The sequence below is a fragment of the Pyrgilauda ruficollis genome, unplaced genomic scaffold, assembly GCF_017590135.1.
Source record: "Pyrgilauda ruficollis isolate IOZ18807 unplaced genomic scaffold, ASM1759013v1 scaffold3, whole genome shotgun sequence".
NCBI lineage: Eukaryota > Metazoa > Chordata > Aves > Passeriformes > Passeridae > Pyrgilauda > Pyrgilauda ruficollis.
Window position 1 is genome coordinate 24,470,149 of NW_024524377.1, and position 20,732 is coordinate 24,490,880.

Here is a 20,732-nt window from a genome sequence, read left to right on the forward strand (position 1 = left end):
GTGTTTTTAAAGCCATGCTATGCATTGATGTGATCACAAAATATTTGAGCTCATGATTTCCTCTGTTGTAACTGGTGAGGATAAACCTAAAGGAAGTATCAGCTCTTCATGAAAGGACAGCATAGCTACAGGTAGGAGCATCAGTGTTAGTGTAGTTAACTTTTATGCAAAGGAATTGACCTTCTAATGAACTTGTGTCTGTGTGGAAGAAAAAATACTTGACCTTAAATGACTTGCACAAAGACTAAGAGGGAGACTGTCAGGCTGGGCCTTGCAAGCAGCCTGAGTCCTGATCCTCTGCTGAAGTTGCTAGACCAAATGTCTCTGTCCATTCATGCTGAATGAATTCTCAGTCTGTGCAACATTTCCTCCTTTAAATAATAATTGTTAATGAAAAGGAAAATGAGAGAACAAGGTAATGACAGATAGCACAGAGAAAACATTGAAAAGTGAAGAAAGAAATGTCTGGGAATAATAGCAATGCTGTTATTCCCAAGTTAATAATTCAAGAGCTTTCTGACTGCCATAGAAGCAAAAATGGTACTTGCTGCAGTCTATAGAGATTTGGGCAATGCAGGGAAAATTTCAAAATTGGTCAGTAATGGCCTTCATGTTTGTTCTCAAAAGACCTCCCCCCTCCTGCATGGGTGTGAGGTGGTCTCTGAGATGCAGAATACCCCTTTGTGGGTTTAAACCTGTAGTTAATTAATCTTAAGAAATCCTTCCTATCTGGACTTACTGGTTAAGAGAGCTTAATAAATTACTGAGACACTGATCTCAAAGAAAATAGGCAGAACTCCCAATTATATCATCAAGTTTATCTCTGCCAGGATTGCATGAATGTGCCCTTAGTATCTACTTTAGCTCCATATCTGCTGTTCTTTTCACCCAAACACAAATACTGGTGATCCTAGTAGCTCTTAAATCACTTTTTCCTTCAGACTGTGTGTTTTGTTGTAACTACATTCACCTCCCCTGCTCCCTCCCCTGTTTTGAGGTCAGTTGCCTGTGACAAATACTATGTTCTATTTGGTATGTGCAGCTAACCACTTCTGATTTTAGAGAACATGGTTTTAATTAGTTCTCTTCCTCTCTGGTTGCTGAACAGAGTTGGCCTCAGGTGGAATTTTTTGATTGTGCTATTGCTGTTTGTTACACAAGCTGGAGTTCTGTTTCATAGAGTAAATTTGAAACAAAAATGAGATTTTTTGTAGCAGAATTCATAGGACTGGTCAAACTTTAAAAAGTCATGTGAGCAGCTTTTTCACATATGTACAGTAATGTGCACAGAAGTTCAGGGAGGTGCTGACTTTCCTCTTTGTTTATCTGGTTTCACTACTTTTAAAAAATATTTACCAAATTATCTGCTGACACGTTTACATGATGCTGTGCAGTTGTGGTGCTGCAGTTGCCTATTTCTGCTACCTCTTTAGGAACTGGCATCTTCAGATATTCATGGAGAGCTCCAGGCTTTCCCTTCTTCCTTTTCTCAGTGGCATCAGTTCTTATGTTTGACTGACCTCTGAGTGATGCGGTTTGCTACTTTGTTGGAGGATTTTTATTATTACTACTACTCTTATTATTATTGTGTACTTTTTCTTTTGTTTGTTTTGCTGGGCTAGCTTGCAGCTGCTGTGAAACAGCAGTTACTGGAGGACCTGACTGTTGATTTCCTTTGCTGTGTAATACTTGGGAAAACAGCAGCCTCTCAGCCAGTACAGGGGAGAGCAATTCTCTACAACTTCATGGGCATTTGCCAGAGTATATCATATTGTTGGAAGATTTTGGGGGGTTTTTGTGTGTTTGTTTTTACCTAAGACCTTGCTCTAAGCTATTTAAATACACTCTGGAAAAAGCTATCTGTAGTTTGAATACACCAACCCCTTATCTATACAGCCTCCAGAATCTCCTATCTCCAAGGCCTTGGTTTCCAAGATTTGGTAGGGTTCCTGTGAAGATAAATCACATCAGAGGCATGACCTTTATCCTTGGTGCTATTTAAATAGCTTAAATATCTATTGACTTCATGCCTTGTGATTTCAGTTGCTGAAAAGTGAACACTAAAGAAAGGAAGAGCTGACCTACAGTGTATCAACTGAATGATCTCTTCATTTATAGATCTCTACAAATACAGATGTTGTTTTTAAAAAAATTCTCCCCCCAGCACAACTGTGTTGTGGCTGGTTTGTTTGAGAGGGAATCTGTGCTTCCACGTGGAACTTAGCAAAAGAAGATACTAATTTCTGTTGTAGGTGCTAAAGTTGTTCAGGGAAATATGAAGATAAAAGCAAAACAACTGGGAACCTTCTTTGTCTGTGAATAAATATTCCCTAGTGTTCTTAAGAAAAACCTTTAAATCATTTGCCTAGGTTGTTCTGCATCTTTGTGGGTATTTTCTGTTGGAAGAGAGGGTGAAGATAAAGAAAGGTATCTGCATTTCCCCATAAAGGGTAGTAGACCCAATGTATTACAGAAATCTACACTTAAGTGTCTCCTTGTGTTTTCTTCACTACAGATGATGGACTCCATGTCTTTGAGATTTACAGTATGGTCCCATTTTTATTAAACTCTGCTCTGGAATAATTTATTAATAAAAAATCCCCTTTTTTTAAATATTGAAAGACCCATGGGAAAACTATTTAATGTAAGCCAGTGTGATGCCATGCCTACTTGAGTTTGGAGACAGTGCAAAACTATAACCAAAGACTGATTAACTCACTCACCAGCACTGATGAGTTGACTCAAGCCTATTTACTGGACTGTTCAAAGACCAGAAACACCAAGAACAGTGCTCAGCTGAGACCTGGGGGTCACTGTGAGGAATTTTAAAGATGCGTCCTTTTCTTTGGACTTTGTTCCCCATGGGAATATTAACCATATATTTAGACTGCATAAACTGGATTCTGTATTGTTCTTTATGTTCTGAGAGTGCTAAATATTATTGTTCTGGTGACAGATATAACTGTGCAGCTGTATGATAGTGTTATGTGATTGTGGGAAGATAGACTCAAGTCCTCTTCCTCCACAGTGTTTCTCATTCCTCTCAGTCACATAAATGGTGCATACTCTTTTCTTCTGATCAGCTCTCTCCAAAGACTAGACTTTTCTGTGAAGATGACCAAAAGAGTTTCAGAGCCAAGACGTACTATGAATTGTATTTTATCTGAATTATTAGAAATAGTTCTCATAACTGCAAGTAATTGAAGTTAGCTCCTGTGTGTGGCCTGAGAGCTGTCCTTTTCTGGGCTTTGGATGGTGATGTAATGTCACCATGAACCATTAGCTGCAATTTTGCATGGCAAATGCAACTACATTTCACTAGTGAGGTGATCCCATCTACAATCTGCTTTTATAGCTCAGGGTTTGTTTTTGTTAATGTTTTTAAAGTTCTTTGAATTAAAGGGCATAGAAAATTCTATTATTCTAACATCTGTTCCTCCATGAGAGTTTGTGTAACTTGAAGGAGGTGTGCAACTTTAAACCAACTCCTCAGTCTGTGCCCCTGTGAAAGAATGAAGAAATACATTGGTTATGTTTCTGTGGTTCCACACTGCTGTTGTGTCATGCCTTCACTTTTCTATCAGCAGGGAAGGTCTCAAAAAATTCTGTCAATCTCTGGATACAGTAGGTTTTGGACAGTGTTGAAAACTCTGTGGGGTGGCCATGGTGGTACAGTTGCAGATGAAAGAAAATATTCAGCTGGTGCTCTGAGTCTCTCTCATGCTGACAAGGACATGAAAAGGTTCCAGGCTTTCTGCCCTTTCTTACCTAACTATAGCCTATCCTTTTGATATTTATCCATTTTACCACTACTTGATCTGCTTTATCTTATGAAACTTTTCCAAGATGTCTTTTCTTACCCCAGTTTATTCTATAAATTCCTTTTCCAAAGCTATTACCCTGAGATATAGTAAACTCTCCCAGCTTGACAAGAAAATGTCTCTATTTTGTAATTTTGAAAAGTATTGTGTACATTTGTGGTGCTGTAGAATAATTAGTCTGACTAACATGGGAGCTTGTCTGGGATACAGACTTCAAGTCTTATATTCAGACTGTGTTGGGGTGGGAAGCAGATTGCAGAGAAGTACCTATCTGCTAGCTACTGCTTACACAGAACAATCCTCACTATTCCTTGTGATGGTCTGAAAGAAGCTTAGTTGTAAATCATTACATGGAAGTATAGCTTGTTTGGATGTATAGCTTTTTCAGATAGACTGGCAACCTATGTGTAAAACGGGCTCAGGGCTGAAACAGCAAAATTGTTGCAGAGCAGGATTGAGCTGGGTTGGCACTGAGGTGTCGGAAGCTCATTTAATGCAAGTTGTAGCTGGTGGTATCAGTGCTTCCCTTTCATGAATGCAGAGTTTAACTTTGCTGCCAGCCTGGCAACTTCCCACTGGGATAATGTAATGCAGCTGCAAGATTATTTTGGCTCTGTGCTAACTCCTTCCCATGCCTTTTTTTAATAGTCTGTCTCCTGCCTATCCCCATTCAGTCATAAAACCTTTCCTAACATTTGTTCTACTTTTAAGAGCTAGTAAGGGCATAGCAGTTGATAACAGAGCCAACACCCTTCCATAAAAATGCACTTTTCAGCAGTGAAATCTGCTGCCTTTTGGGGAATGTCAAGAATTGATGCTGTGTTTTGGTTTGCTCTTTTTCTTTGCTAGCTATCCCTCGTATCACAAGGTTTGCTGAGATGCAGTTTTTGTATTTCTGTAAATGTTTAAAAACTGGGCTGAGACTTTGAAAGAGAGTAACAATCTAGTTTGCCTGAGTCTTGATCCACTGAAAGTGATATGAAAAGGCCTGAGATCCACTCTTAGGAAACAAGGCTTTTTCAGATTATTGCTCCTTCTATAAGAATCAGGGCCAAGTTTGTTTCTCTAGATACTTGACACGTAGTCTTGAGTGTTAGTTTAACCTTGTTGTCACAATTATTTTGTAGCAAAAGCAATTATTGATGTTTTAAGTCATGTATCAGTTATGGTAGAACGAGATTTGTTGTTTTAATCATAACTAAAAAGGCTCAATTTCTATCTCCCAGCTTTCTAGTTCTTCCCCATCAATGCAAAGAATTTGAGATTATAGTTAAGCTTCTTGCTTCTTTCATAGTGTTAAACCCAGCCTTTAAAATCAGGATAAGGCCCTCTTTCAAGAGAATGAGGAAACTATCAGAATCAGGGTAGACAAAGACAAAGGTAGCTAACTCCATTCTGCTTTTGACTGCATTCTTGTTCAGAACCTGCAACAAAAACTCTCCCAACCCATCCTTGCTCATGTGATTATTTTCTTCTGGAATTTGACCTTTAAATAAAAATGTTAATAATTTGGATTTCTCGTGTGAAAACCACAAATATGGAGGAATGTCAACTGTAGCAGTGACAAATGTTAGTGTCTTCGGGGGCTGAAACAATAGACCAGGGTGGTGAAAACTCTCCTCCTGCTTAGTTATTCCTTACTTTTGAATGGCTCGAGGGGCCCAGGTAAAACTTTCAAAGAACCCAAACTGACCTCAGAGGGAAAGGAGACTGCTTTAGTATATCTGCCCTTTTTTCTTAGAAAGTAAGTGATGACTTCAGCTGCATTAGTAAGAACCATTTCTCTCTACAGCCAATGTGGTAAATTATTCCAATTTCTCTTCTAAAGCTCTTGCTCTTTGTCCTGACAAATCGTTCTTGTAAAAGGAGATCTCTTTCTGCCACTTTTGTTGGTGCCATTATGTTACAGATTGTTTGGAGTGCCTTTTCAAGAGCTGTGATTAAGACCTGCAAAAGACCTGAGAGAATTTCTTTGTCCTGGCTTTTCGGAAGTCATCCGAGGGACTCACAGACAGGCCCTGTTCTTTGCCTTGTGCCTTCCTGCTCTAGCCACTGTGGGGGTCAGACACGGAAACCAGGGTTAACAGTTAAAATAAACCCTTCGGAGAAAGAAATTTAGTTATAGAATAATTTTTCAGGTTTTCAAAAAATACTTGCTTCTAGAAGCAAGCTCAATGTCTCAGTGTCCTTAGGATTGACTGAATATTGGGAAATCCAGCTTTTGATTAGTGGTTTTTTTTTAAATGTTTGCCCCTGCTGTTTTGACAGCATGGAGTAGGAAATCAGCAAGAGGTTGTCAAAAGATATGTATTGAAAATAACCGGTCAGCATCTGGAGAGTGCCGGAGTGCAGTCACCAGCATGTAAAGGCAGACATCTGTAGGATGCTTTGGGTTCCAGAGATATTTTTGTGAATGAAAGGTGCTTATGACTGGAATGCATGCTGAAATAGGCCGTGCTAATGGAGTGTCTAGATCTCCTTATCTTCACTCGTAAATCTGCCCCCGAAGAGAAATGTTTAATAACATTCCAATTTGGTTCTACTTGCTCAAAGTGATTGAATTAATGACCCATAATCCAATAGATCCATTTGTAGTGAATAACACCAAGGGTTCAATCCTTTGCTGCTGGTTTAGCGGGATGTCTGCTTGATTTACCACATTTCACTGTTGCAGCATTTGCTCGCTGATCAAACCAAATTATTTACCTGGCACTGAATGTAGTCCACCTTTCTGTTTCAAAAGGGCAACAATTTCTTTGTATGTATAAAAGATAAAAAAAACTCACATGTGTTTGGGAATCAGTAAATGTGTGTGTGAGAAGCAGAAATTTGAGTAGCTGTTTTGTTATGCTTTGGTCAGATGACAAATGCATGTGGTAGTACTGCATGCACAAACTTCTGACGCAAATACTTGTGAATATGGGTCCGAAATTTGCTTCGGTCAGTAATACATCTGCACTCAACTTTTTCCTGCAAACATGAGAGAAAGGTGGAACTATGGCTAAAGTAAATTCACATCACACTTCAAACAAATACCTGTAAATTCTTTCTATTTGGCAAATGAAGTGCTCCTAATCACTTCAGTGGGAATCTGTCTGGTTTAAGGAATGCAGTATCTTGACCTAAGACCCCTGCTCACACTTATGTAATGAGACTCACTGAACCATGTGGGACTACTTATGCACATGATTAATTTTATGGACAACTCCAGGACAGCATTTAAAACTGCAGTCATCAATTTTTGATTGCAAAGTACAGACTTAAATATTAGTCTAGAGTGACAGGGACCCCTGTTATGTTTTCCTGCTGCTGTGTTGTGGATGATCTCCTCTTCCTTGTAATCTAACTCTTGTAGAGAGCTGTTGCTTCCATAAATCCTGAAAAAACTTCCAGTAGCTATTTACTCACAAGTTCTTTGTTAGATTGAAATGACTAGTCTTAATTTCAGGAACTTCCTGCTGTCAGTCAAGTATTTCCTTTGTTGCAAAGTTCTGCAGTTCAGAGTAATGATGGTTGTAGTGGGTGAAACTGTGTGGGGAGAGAAATAACTATTTTTATGAGGTAATTTTCTTAAGACTATTTTAATTTCAAGCATTGCTTTTAAGTTTGATGTGTTTTATTGCCAGCTCTTTATATAAGAACTGTGCTGAGGCAACTGATCCTGATACCTCAGCTTGTGTTGTCAGATTTGCAGTCTTGCCAGTAACACCTCACTGAAGACCTGGACTAAGCAGTGACTGGTAGAAATAATCTTCCCACTGTTAGTAAGTAGACTTTAATTCAGTAGATTGAGAGACCAAGTGAAGTTCCAGGATGGATGCAGCAAAACGGTGAGAGCCAAAAAGATTCCCTTCACAGCCTGAGTTCTGTCCTACACTTAGGGTGATAATGCATGATGCATTGGAAAATTTGCAGCAAAACTGAAGTATTTTGTATGCTTGATTTCAAAGGCTTCGTTATATACGCTTTAAAAAAAAAAAAAAAAAAGGGAGTATGTAAAGCAAGCCCAAGGCAAGAAAGAGTAGCCTAAACAGATAATATTGTCCTTCCATTCCTTTTTTTATAATTGTGGTAAATTGGAAAAGTTTTCACTTCCTAATCTTTGTATAGGATTATGCACAACTTCCAGCATAAGCATTCTTGCTTAAACCTCTATCAAAGGTCAGTTTTCCTGCCCACTATCCTTTATATCTATCTCTGTTTAATCTGGCTAGTTATGATCCACAAACCTGATTAGGAAAAACCTGCTTCATCAGTTGAGAGTCAGTGGTTGTTGTATCCCATGTCATCAGGACTGGCTCTTATTGCAAGTTCACTGAAAATTTCATTTTCTCCTCACTGTGACAGTGTAGAGTCTAATCTAGATGATCTGCATAAACTACCTAGGGGTGTACATAGGGGAAATGACCTGCATATTGTTGGAAAAAATAAGTCCAAGTTTCTGCAGGGGAAAATCTGTAGGGCAAAGCAGGTTGACCTGCTTGACTGATATAACTGGGAGGAAAGAGAATAGATAAGCTTTTGGACCTGCAAGCTCTTTTCCAGGTCCGCTGATTAACTACCAGCTTAATGACATTTTTGTTTATGTTTTCTGATAAATACTTTATGTGTTGCTTCATACTGAATTTTATAAGGAGATGTGGCTTGTACCTTATTACTCATTTCTTCTGTCAAAGTGATTTCATGTGAATATCTGTGAAGTTGAAAAAGGTAGTTCAAAGCTTTCTACAGTGAAATTGAGAGCATCTTGATCAGGGCCTATATAATTTGTGAGTTTTAGTAACATTATTGTTTAAAAATCAAAATTACAAATGCAGTAAGCAAGCAAGCTAGACTGCCTATGCTCATAGCCCCAGAAACAGAAATTAATTTGTTTTCTCCCCCCTAGGTGAGGGCCAGCATAAGCAATGCCAGGTCTCAGGTACACAAACCCACTAATATGCAAATAATACCTGAAGATAGGGATAGGGTCAATGTGGATCTCGGACTGCTGTGATGAAGCAGTGGCAGAGCCAGTTGTGTGGTGGTAGGCTCAAGGATGAGACTGGCCAGGGTCCAGGTAAGTTCACTCTGCTGAAATAAAGATAATGGCTTGGAACTCTGTGGAGGGTCTGCCCCCTCTCCCCTGTGTGTGCAGGCAATGCCGGGGGTAGGTTGCATTTTCTGTGTTTCTTTTGGAGGTGGCTGAACTGAGAGATTTGGTTGTCAGCTGAGGGAAAACAGCTGTCTCCAGCTGTCTGAGTGTGCTTACACAGGTGGGCTCCATAGCTAAAGCACTGACTGCACCCAGAGCAGGGTCACAGTCACAGACTCCTATAGGAATGACTCAGAACTCTAGGTGGCCAATTTTAATGTGACAGTCCATGAAGGAGAGCTTGCCCTTCCCCCTTTCGTCTGAGTCCTCTTTACTTCTCAAATTCTTGCATAAACTCACTTAGTGCATCTTGTGTGATAATCTTCAAGTGCTGCTGTGAAAGTCAAGAATAACTTGAGAACACTGTGTGTTGTCTACTTATTAGTGAGTAGCTTGCCAAAGCTGCTCAGACTTTTAAGGAGGCAATAGTGTAGATTTTTAGTTCCAAACAGAATGATGTATGCTGTTTCTTTATAATACAGAATTAAAACAACCTCAATTATAATTTTGTGCTTTTTCAAGTATCTATACCTTTTCTGCAATCTGCTAACACGAAAAAGAAATGCAAAATAATAATATAAGAAGTCTGTTCTAATTATAAGCATATTTTTATTCATATAAAGAACTGTTCTAGTCACCTTGAAATTTCCCTCCAGAGAATGGCTGCTAAAAATTTCATGTGCTTTTGCTCTAAAATACCAGATTGCCCTGTAGCTGATTATCCTGTAAATAGAAAGACTTTGCCTTATATGTGGTACAATGAGGAAATACTTGATATTCTTGTAGACCAGTTGTATTAACATTTTTGCAGTAAGAGGGCAACTTGGTATCTGTGACCTCTTGACTCTTGTTTTTAAAAAACGCCTTCAAAAATCCCTTGTGAATCTCTTGGTTAGAATGAGAAAAAAAAAATCCACTGTTCTTTAGTACAGACTGCTTCTGAATACTTAAATGCTGTAAATAAAAATGGAACAGCTTTCTTATTCCTGCTTGGAAGAAAATCTATGTTCAGAACGTGATTAAGCTGTAAACAAATTGTTTTAAGATGTTGACTCTAGTTACTCTGTTATTCCATGACAAATCTGTTAGGACTTTTTTCCCCTCAAATGAAGTTCTGATGCAGTTTGACATAAAATTCAGATACTTTTTTGCACATACATACAATTACTAAACCATAAGCACATCGTTGCAGATATAAAATCATTATCTCAGGAATGGACATCCCTCTGTAGAGTTGACAGATGAGGTACCTCAAGGTAAAAAGCACTATCTGTGCAGTCTCCTTGACTTCTGAGGTCCATTCAAGATCCTCCAGTGCTGGGACCGTGCAGGAAGGCTTTAATTTTTAAGGAGATGTTCTCGCTTTTTCAGGTGCTTTGAATCCTGCAGAAACTGAGTGGCTTCTTGCTGCAGAGTGGAATACGGAAAGCACTGAAAGCTGCCTGTGCTGTGATGTGGCTGAGATCCTTGTACTAACGTACAGGAAGGTAAATTGTGATGATAACAATGTCTCACCTCAGGGGACTGGTAAAAAGGTGATGTTACTTGAACTGTGAGAGAACCTGCATCAGGTGGGCTTTCCTCTGAATCACAGAGTGAAAGAGAAGAGACCATATATGAGTTTTTTACAGGGAAAGACAAAAAATGACAAATGTGTGAAAGGTGCAGTGTCATCCTGTGATATTTGGGTGCCAGACTCTAATTTGGCCATCTGGCCACCTGTATCTGAAGGGAATAATGCAAAAGGTTGTTGACAAATGTATAGTTAAGAGGACTAATTGGACAGAAACAGCTAAACTATTTCAGTCCCACAAAGAGATGAGTGGACTTCAGATATTGCTTAGATAAGTGCATTTCAAAGAGGAGGTGGCGCAGAGGCTTGAAAAGGTCTCCCAAGGACCATCTGAGAGAACTCATCACCTTCCTGCACTAGTGGCAGTTTTACCATTGTGTTCACAAGGCCAGAATTTTGCCCTGGGAGTTAAGATCAGAGAAATCTGTGTTCTGGTGAACAATCTCAAAAGCAGAGCTTGGAGCTTTTTCTACAGTCTTTAGCTACAGTTCCTATAGTAGCTTGAAATGAAAGATATATGTTCAGTTGGTGATAACTGCTGCAAGAAAAACCATTTTCAGCTTTTTCTTTCTCCCCAAAAATGATCATCATCACTTAGATTTAAAGAATAAATTTTCTGATAAGAAAATAGGATAATAAGATAATAATAATGAGAAAATGCTGCCTTGTGTACTTTAGCTATTACCAAGCTTACAATGTTTAACTTCTCTGGGTTTTGTGAAAATGTTTGTTGGGTTTTTATACTTGTGCTCAAAAGAATTGAATTAGTGAGATAGTTTGACCAGCATGTTAAATTTGGAACCTGGGAACAAACATTTCTGGAAACAAAAGTATGATCAATGTTGATCGTAGAGTTCTAGGACACATGCATTGTAGACTGTCCATTTTTCAATAATTACTTTTTAAATAGTTATTGAAAAGGTTCTAAGGTTTTAAGATATTATTTAGTTGACAAATAATACAGGAAGAATAATTTTCTCTCTTGGAACAAAGAGAGAAGTACTCCTTTCTAGAAAAATCTGATAATGAAGAAAATATGTGCACTATACACAACTCTTAAAGTATTCCAGTCACTTATTTGCATATTATCACATTTTACCTCACTAAATATTAATTCTTAAAGTTCTTGATTTTAATTTATTATGGGGATGCTGATTTCCATATTAGTTATTTGTTGATATAGCTAATGTAGTTTGGGGAAAAGATCTGAAATGTGACTCAACTTTTTCAAATAAAAAGCATTCCAAAATTATGTAAATTATAAATGTTGGGTCCTTGAACACGTGATGTATCTGGAGGGTTTTTTGGCATTAAAGAACTTACAGCAGTACTGCTTGTAACTGAAAACTAGTGAAATGTTGGGGCTTGTGGCTTGTAATTTTTTCAACACCTAACACTTCTTTTGCTGTAATGCATCATTCCAACAGTAAACGTAGGGAAAAAATGTAGAACACTTTCTCACAAAGCTGAAATATGTTTGCTTTGTGGAGTAGACACCTGATGTCTTTTGATGAATTGCCCCTTTTGAAGGGGCAGTTTTTTTATTATTAGTGTACCTTATGCTGTACCTGTGAAAAATCCCTCAAGTTTAGTCAAGTTATAAGACTTTGAGAAATTTCTTTTTACATAGTCCAGTGATGCTTGTAAATGTGAGCTGGAGAAAATCCATTAACTGCTTTCCTGTGTCTTTTGTCTTTGTTTTGCTCAGGGTTGCATCTCCTGGAAGGGTGCTTTACCTAGCCCCACTGTTACTATTCATATCTTGAAAATTCGTAAGTTACAGTTTAATGCATTTTAAAAGATGTTTCTTAGCAAATGATAAGATTGTGATTCTTTTTATTTTTGCATTTCAGAGCATCAACAGTCTAACCCAATTTACACCATAGTCCAGAGTACTTTTCTACTTGGGATTACATCCCAGTAGTTTAAGAGGGCACACCCTGATATGGTTTATTGTTGTAGTTTAAAAATATTTGAATGGTTGTAGGATCTTGGCTTCTATAACCAGGCATCTGAAAAAGATCCATCTCTTTTTTTTTTTTCTTATCTTAAACAACATGCAGCAACTAATCCTGGCTGCAAAATAACATTCATGCTTAATAATTTTACACAATGTCAGATATCTTCAGCTGTCATTATGGTTCAAAATGGTATAAATGGAGGCAGAGGTATTACTTTGGCAAATACCTATCCTCCAGGCCTTATTTTTAGAAGACATTTTTAATGCTGTTTACATTCCTGTATTTTTAAGGCGCCGTGCATGTGATGTTTCTTACCGAAGCGGACACTTTTAACAGTGCTAGAATTTTTTTTCCTGTTCATTTAAGAGAGCTGTTTGAAAGCTTACATTGTCTCTTCCTGAAATAAATGTTTTTCACAGGTGTTCTGCTAAACATGTATTGCTGGAAGGTTTCTAGGGGTAGGTTTTGGGGTTTTTTTTTCCTGTTTTTAAGCTACATTAATAAGGCTTGGTATTTTTGGTAATACAGTTTTAACTTGGAACATAATATCTAGCAACAAAAATGTATATATTGTGATCTGAATGAGTTCTTTCCCCTAAAATACAGTTACAGCATATGTTCCCATCCTGTACAGCCTAGAATATGGCTGATTGTGTGCTGAGAGATTTGGGTAAATATGCTGTCAGTGCATTTGCCTGTCATGAGCCTGACTTCATTTATGCAACAGAAATTAACTGAGATGCTTTCTCATCATGGAGTGAGAAGAGCATCTATGCTCTTTGAATTCCTTTAAAATAATTTAAAGTCTTTAAAGGACACATCATTGTATTCAGAAAAGCGTTCTGTGATTAACTGATCTATAGCTCATACAAGGCCCTCATATCAAATACAGAAGTTGTACAGTTGTTCTTTGCTTCTGATATCCACTGCAAGAGATGGTAAGAGGATAATTATTTGTGAGGATGTAACTGCTTGCAGGTAACGGTTGTCTTCAGCAGAGCCCAAGGAAAGTGATATTCCTTTACTTTGACTCCAGTTCTTCTCTGCATGCGGGGCTAGGCCTCGAGAGCAAGACTGACTGAGAGGCAGAATGTTCATGAGCAAAAGTATTTCCCTTCTGTATGGAATAAGAAATATTAAGCAAAGTTGATCCTTCATAGGCACATATACCCATGTAACACAGAAGAATGTACAGGAATCATATACAAGTTGTGAAAATGTTGACTATCTCTGACTGTAGAACTTTGAATCATAGAAAAGGTCTTGTAAGAAAAGTTAAAACAGACTTTCTGGCTGCCAGCTTTGCACATTGCCCAAGGAAGTGACAAAGAACAGCTTGTTACATTGCACCATTTCCCCTATCCCACTGAGTTTTACCCTGTATCATTTGTGAGTGGAACATGAACTGTGTGTGCAACTGCAGGCGTAATTTGACCTCTGAGATCTTCACCACTGCAAATGATACAAGAAAAGTGAAAGTCAATTGATGTTCAGGTACCAAACCAAGTAACTGATAAAGTTTGAAAAACACAGTTAGAGAAAACATAGTTTTTGGTGGCACATGGCTTTGCTAGATGAACTACCCTCTCTCTTCCTGTTAAAACTCAGAGCAAACCCTTTTACCAGTATAAGGAGGCAACACAAAGTATGTGTCAGTACAGTGGCAGGATAATGCAAAATACCAGGAAAAGAAAAGAGGGAAAATGTTGTTTTCCTCAGTGAATTATTCTCTTTCTTGCCAAGATTTGCCAAGCCCTGCACATTGAGCATTAGGTGTGCAATCGACTCTGTGCCAGAATTTTACATACTTTGCAGTAAATGTGGCAGCTTTTACCAGCTCTGCTTACATCCATTATATGGATGAAAGCCCTGCCGGCTTCCTGCTTCTCATGCAATACCCTCACTTCCACACCAAACGTGCCAGGTATTTTACCTGGCACGTGACAGCCTGTAGCAATGGATCTGTTTATGGGCTTGCTGTGTGCAAGATGCTGTGATCTGTACCTCAGGCAGTTCTGTGCATTTGGGTTCTGACTGGGAGGGGGTCCAGCACTGAGCTGAGGGCTGAGGTACTCTGCCTTGTGCAATGGAAAGAAGGGAAAACTCAAACCCACGGCTGGATGCCCCACAACTGTGCTAATAGGAATATTGGAATACAAAAAGGTGTGTATATATGGGGTATATAAAGGTATATATGGGGTATATAGAGTAGTTCTAATCCTCTTGGGTTTCCTGCTCTTTCATTAGCATCTGGTCCATGTGAACTTACAGAAATAAATCCTCATTCTGTTTCCCCTCTCCATACAAGTAAAAAAAAAGAATTCCTAAAGTTGCCAGGACTCCTACTAAAAGCACCATACTAGTCTCAATAGCTTTAAGAAAAGGAGTAATTATAGATTCCTTTCATAGGATAAACATATAGCAGTGGCTTTACTTTTTGGTCTGCCAGGAGGGCACTGTCTGCAATCCCTTTGGGGGGACAGCTTTGGGAGTACTGTCTGGAAGGACACCACTGCTGCTGGGAGCTTTAACACTGGGCCTGCTCTCCTGGCATGCCAGATCTTTCATTAGGCTATACGTGTCAGGAGACTAATACTGGAATGGTTATTTTTGGGTATATAGCTCATCATCTTCAGCAGAAAGGGCATAGCAGAGAAAATAAAGAAATTCTGCATAAAATGCATACACTTCTAAACAGGAAAAGCAAATAACTAATAGTGCAATGAAAGCCTTTAGAAATGAATAAATATGTAAGGTAACTTGGGATTTCTGCATAGCTAATCTCTGTCTGTGGCTATCTCATCAATCTCTACTTTTGCAGGCATTTTTTTGTTTAACAATTAATGATCTGAAAAGATGAGCAATTATAGTAACTTAATAGAGATTCAAATAGTGTTTGTTAAACAAAAGTAACAATTGTGGTATTACTGCAAAATTTAATTCACAGATCTGCTACTGGATTTATGGAGGCACGTAGAAAGGCATATTTATAGCATCCTTTGGAGAATGATAATAGACACCATGTTTTTCCTTTGCTCTTACAAATAAGAATTGTTCTGTCTTATATTCCACTGGGTAACGTGTGCACTGGTGAATACTGAATTTTTAATGTCGATCACTAACTTACAAAAACAATCTCTGCTTTACTGACCTTAATACTTGTGAAGTATTAGGTGCACAACCACTCTTTCTGTTCTTATGTGGGTATTCTCAGTCAGGGCTTCATTTCCAGAAACAACTTATTTGCTATTATAAACATTTTAATGAGGCAGTATTAAATGATAGGATTTTCTGCTTAATTTTTGTAGAAAATCTGTGTGGATTTCAGTCACCTAAATAGCGGTATAGGAGCACAAACACACTTGAAATATCCTTAAATGAGTTAATTTGAATGGTGTAAATAGCTTTGCTTGTGATTTATCTTTCCTAAAAGCTATAAAATGCATGTAATTGAGCGGCTGAGGGATGCTGTGCCATTCAATAGGGCACATACAGAGCACTTGCCCTTCTGGCTTAGTTCCTGGTCAGTTTGTGCATTCTCTCCACTGAAACTTCCCCTGACATCTCTGGTACAGTGCAGCATCAAAAGTTTGTACAATGCCTTTCACATCTTTTCACATCTTACAGAAATGTATATAATTCAACAAACATTTGAAAGCATTATATGTACATAAACTCTTATTTTTTAGATGCGTTTAGTGCCTGGAGTCTTTGATAGCATTGGTACCAACAAATCAGAGATGATAATTATCAGCAGAGATGGTAATTAGATTTTGCTGTCACCTGAACAGTAATTGATAGTTATTTTGGACTCTCTGATGTGCTTGCAATCAGGTGCTGAGGGATGACATTTGGTTGTGAGTAGCTAGAAGTTTGCTAGATTTATAACTGAAAATAAATCTGTGTGACTAACATTAGGCAAAGGCAGTCTCTTTGATGTAGGCTGATTGGCTTTTCTTGTCATACTTGTGTTCATCCTTTCTCTGGCCTTCCTCTCCTGCAGAGCCTTGATTGCCTGTTGGGGACCAGGTGAAACTACCTTGGTGTGTGCCTGGACAGCCTCCAGTGGCCATCTGGTGCTGCTTAGCTGGACCTTCTGGCCCAGAAATGAGATCAGCACTTTCACATGGCCTCTGTTCTTTGGCTTGTATGTGTAAAAAAGAGCTCCAGAAGTAAAATAAATGAGAACAAGTCAGTGTCTTTGTGCTTCATTCCCTTAACCAGTTCCTTGGAAAAAATAATTTTCAAATGTCTGTGTTCATAATATCCTTTTGTAATGTTTTGAGAAGACTGTACTCAGCCAAGTCAAAGGGCACAATAGCTCTGAGCTGTGTCTTCAAATATTTATTGCTGTTAGGAACCTGATAAATACAATATAATTTTTCACCCTTGTGCAATACTGAACTGGCAATTTGCAGTTAGAATTGCTCACCAGGTTGGAGTCAAATTAGGAGCACTTGCTAATGCTTGTTTTAGCATTTCCAATCTTAGAAATTGGGGAAGAAATTTTGTATCTTGCCTATATGACCTAGATGTACCCATTCCTCTTTCATTTCATGATGGGCTTTTCTACATGAGATTTTCCTCTTTTCCCTCAACTATCTTTGATTAATAAATAGTATTAGGCTTTTTATTCAAATAAGCAATGTCTGTTAAGGGACTGGAGTTTCTTTCATACCAGTCAATGAATGCCACTCATATAAAGTTAATCAGGAATTGCATGTGTGTGGAATCCAGCCCTAAAGCCTCTAATTTTTGCTTCTAGATATACATCTGACTCTTGCAATTATTGTGAGAAGATGAACACCTATTTAATGAGGTCCTTCTGCTGGATTTCTTAGGTGACACTGTAAACGCAAAACTTTCCTTTTCTTCTAATATGTCAAACATTTAAGAAAGCAGCTGTGAATTTCTTTTTTGTTGATCTGGTGAGCTTTTTCTGGGAGTAGATGTCATTAAGCTTGTGAAAATCTTTCCTCTTGAATGAGAAGTGTGCTTGAGCATACAGGCAGATGAGGACAGTAGTAATTACCCAGGGAAGGAAAAGCACAAGCAAGGACTTAAATACTCTGACCTATGTTATAGCTGCAGGTTGAGGAACTGGCTCCTGATGGTCCCCTGTAGTCCAAAACTGTGAAAGCACAGGCAGGAGGAGTGGGGAAACTGAGGAGGTCAGGAGATGAACTAAAGGCAAATGCAGGACATGGAAAAACTCTCTTGCTCTGTTTCCAGTTGGCAAACTCCTGATTGTGATTTGGGGGGGGGGGGGGGGGTGGGGTGTTTGTGTTTGTTATTGTTTGTTTGGGGTTTTTTGGTGTTTTGTGGTTTTTTTTTTTAAACGGTATCTGTGGTCCAATTGTTACATTTAAGGGAGATAGACTGGGAAAAGTCATTGCCTTTTAAAGTAAGTAACAAGAGAAATAGTTGCCAAATTTTGCATTTTAAGGGGAAAACATTTAAACATAAAATAGTGATTACTGAGGAAAAGCTTCAAACTAAACTTTCCCGAAGTATTTCTATTTTCTTATTCACAAAATAAGTAAAAAGTCCCATGCATCTTAAGTAATATATCCCAAAAGCTGTCAAGCTATCTATATAAAACTAATTTAAATCTAAAGGGACTTGTTTAAAAAAAAAACAAACCAAAAACCTCTGGCAAACTCCAAACATAATACTACCAGATGTGGAACTCAAGTGATAGGCTTATTTTCCTGGAGAAGGAGTTGAGATGCAGATATAGAATCACAGAATTGTTTCGGTTACAAAACTTAGGTTGGACCTTTGAGATCATTGAGTGCAACCATTAACCCAGCACTAATGAGTTCACCACTAGACCATGTCCCTAAGGTGCCACATGTACCCTTTTAAATACCTCCGGGGATGGTGACTCTACCACTTCCCTGGGCAGTCTGCTTCAATGCTTAACAACCCTTTCTGTAAAGAAATTTTTTGTAATACCCAATCTAAACTTTCCCTGGTGCAACTCGAGACCATTTCCTTTTGTCCTATTGCGTGTGACCCAGAGGACTGGCAGACATATCTCCAATATTCTGGACTGGTGATATTAAACTCTTTTGTTGGGAAAGGAGGAAATTATCAGATTGGCAATTAAAACTTGGGTTTTTTTGTGGGATTTTTTTGGTTGGTTGGTTGGTTTTTTTTGTTTTGTTTTTTTTTTTTTTTTTTTGAGAAAGCAGAGATATTTTCTTAGCCTTTTTTTTTTTTTTTGAGTCAATATTGGTTGCAATGTAAGACATGACTGTTACTTTGTTAATATGTGCGTGGATAAATGGACGAGTGTGCAATGTAGCTGCTGAAGGACCTGCTTATCTCAGCTGTTTTCTTTCTCAGTTTTGCCTAAGCTGAGAAACATATCGTCATAACATTTTTGTCTTTGTAGCCCTGGCAGCCCAGATTCCAAATGTGATCTCTTTTTTTTCTGGCAGTGTCTGATGTTGGAAACTAACCATGGGAGGGCCACATGCAATCCTCAGTTTTGTGATGTGCCCTGTGGCTGACTGTCTTTTTTAAAAAGAGATATGGCCTTCAGAGACTACAGGTCCCAGCAAGCAGTGCTTCATTCTGATCTGATAAGCAAGTGCTCAGATCTGATGTGTGCTGCATGTCAGGGCGTGCTGGCTGCATGAGCCACACCTCAGCATTTGAGATAAGGGTGGCTGCAGACTGCTCCAGCCAACACAAAGTAGGAGCAGTTTTGGCCAGAAGCAGATTTTTTTTTTTTTTCTTTTCCTCTGCCCTTCAGTTTTGGGAACTTATTTTATCTTATACAGCACTGCAACAGGATTCTGGTATATAGTATGATTGCCCACCATGTTGAATATGCTTTTGGTTTGTAGGTTCTCCCAGGTGCTTCCTTTTCTTCCTCTGTGATGGCTGCCCTCATATGCTGTTCAGAAGTGGGCAAAACTTTTGGAAATGGCTGATTGCTTCAAGTAAGGGTGCTGTTGCAAGAGATTCAAGCCTGGATTTACTAGCTGAAGAGACCTGGCTCATTCAGGCAAGCTTTGGATAAACAGTCTGAAATTTGGGGTGGTTTATCTGATACAATTTTTTAAAAGTTTGTCCAGTATGGGAAGAGACTACCTCACTTTGACCCGGACAGCTGAGGAAGCAGCTTTGACACACCCTTGAGTGAAATTTAGACACCTGTTTTGAAATGCCTTCAGATTAGGAGTTCAAAAGCTGACTCTGCTTGGATGCAGTTCAGGATTGGAGCAATCCTTTTCTTCCAGTCTTAGGCTAGATGCTTCCCAAGATGTTTGGATGTAGCTTACTTCTCTGTAGCAATTCCTTTCTAAGTTCTGTCCTTCAGCTGGGTCTGCATCTGAACAAGTGAAGGCAGGATGACAAGTTCTTTTGGAATTTCACTGTATCTCAGATGTTTCTTGGGAAGTGTGAAAAACCCTGGGTGACTCTTCTAAGAATTCTAGGTGACTTCAGTTTCTAGTATCTGTTGTAAAATACAAAGCCAAGGTGTCAAGTGTCCTGCACTATGTCATCTTTATTTCTTGCTTTGTAGTCTTGTTCAAAGAAAGTTCAGCTGAGTGAAGAGCTTTTCATATTCTTTTAAAATCCATATAAATTTCACTTACCACCACAAGAGCAGCGATATCAGGTTGATCAAGAGGCCTGTTTGTCCCAGAATTCCATCTCAGTCTGTGGTCAATAATGGACTCATAGGGAAAGAGCAAAAATTATATTCTATGTGGTAAAAGAGCCTCATGTTGGAGTATTTTCTTGCTTAGGAGCTTGAACTTCCTAAGTCAGCATTTGCTTCTGGATCAGTAATGCAGATGTTCCTGCCAACATATTCTGTCATTCTACATCCTGTATTTGCACTTTTGCACATTAAACATAAAAACAATAGCATTGGACTTAGTTCTTTGTGTAGGTGGCAGTATGGGTAGCTGAAAAGCTACACGAAGACAAATAGGATGCTGTTAACTCCTTCATGCTTGATGGTTTGTATATTTTGGAACTTGTAGATAATTCTCAAGGCTGCAGTTTGGTCATGTATTAGCTCTATTAATAATTTTTCTTGAACCCTGGCATCTAACTTTTATCTCAGCTTGATAAATAATTGAACTTTTGGCTAGTAGAGTGAGGATAAATACATACATAAAGAAGAGCAGTTAATGAATAAGTAGCTGGTAACAGACATAACAGTGGATAAAGATACCAGTCAAGTTCTTAGCACCATAAAACCAAAGCATATTTGACCT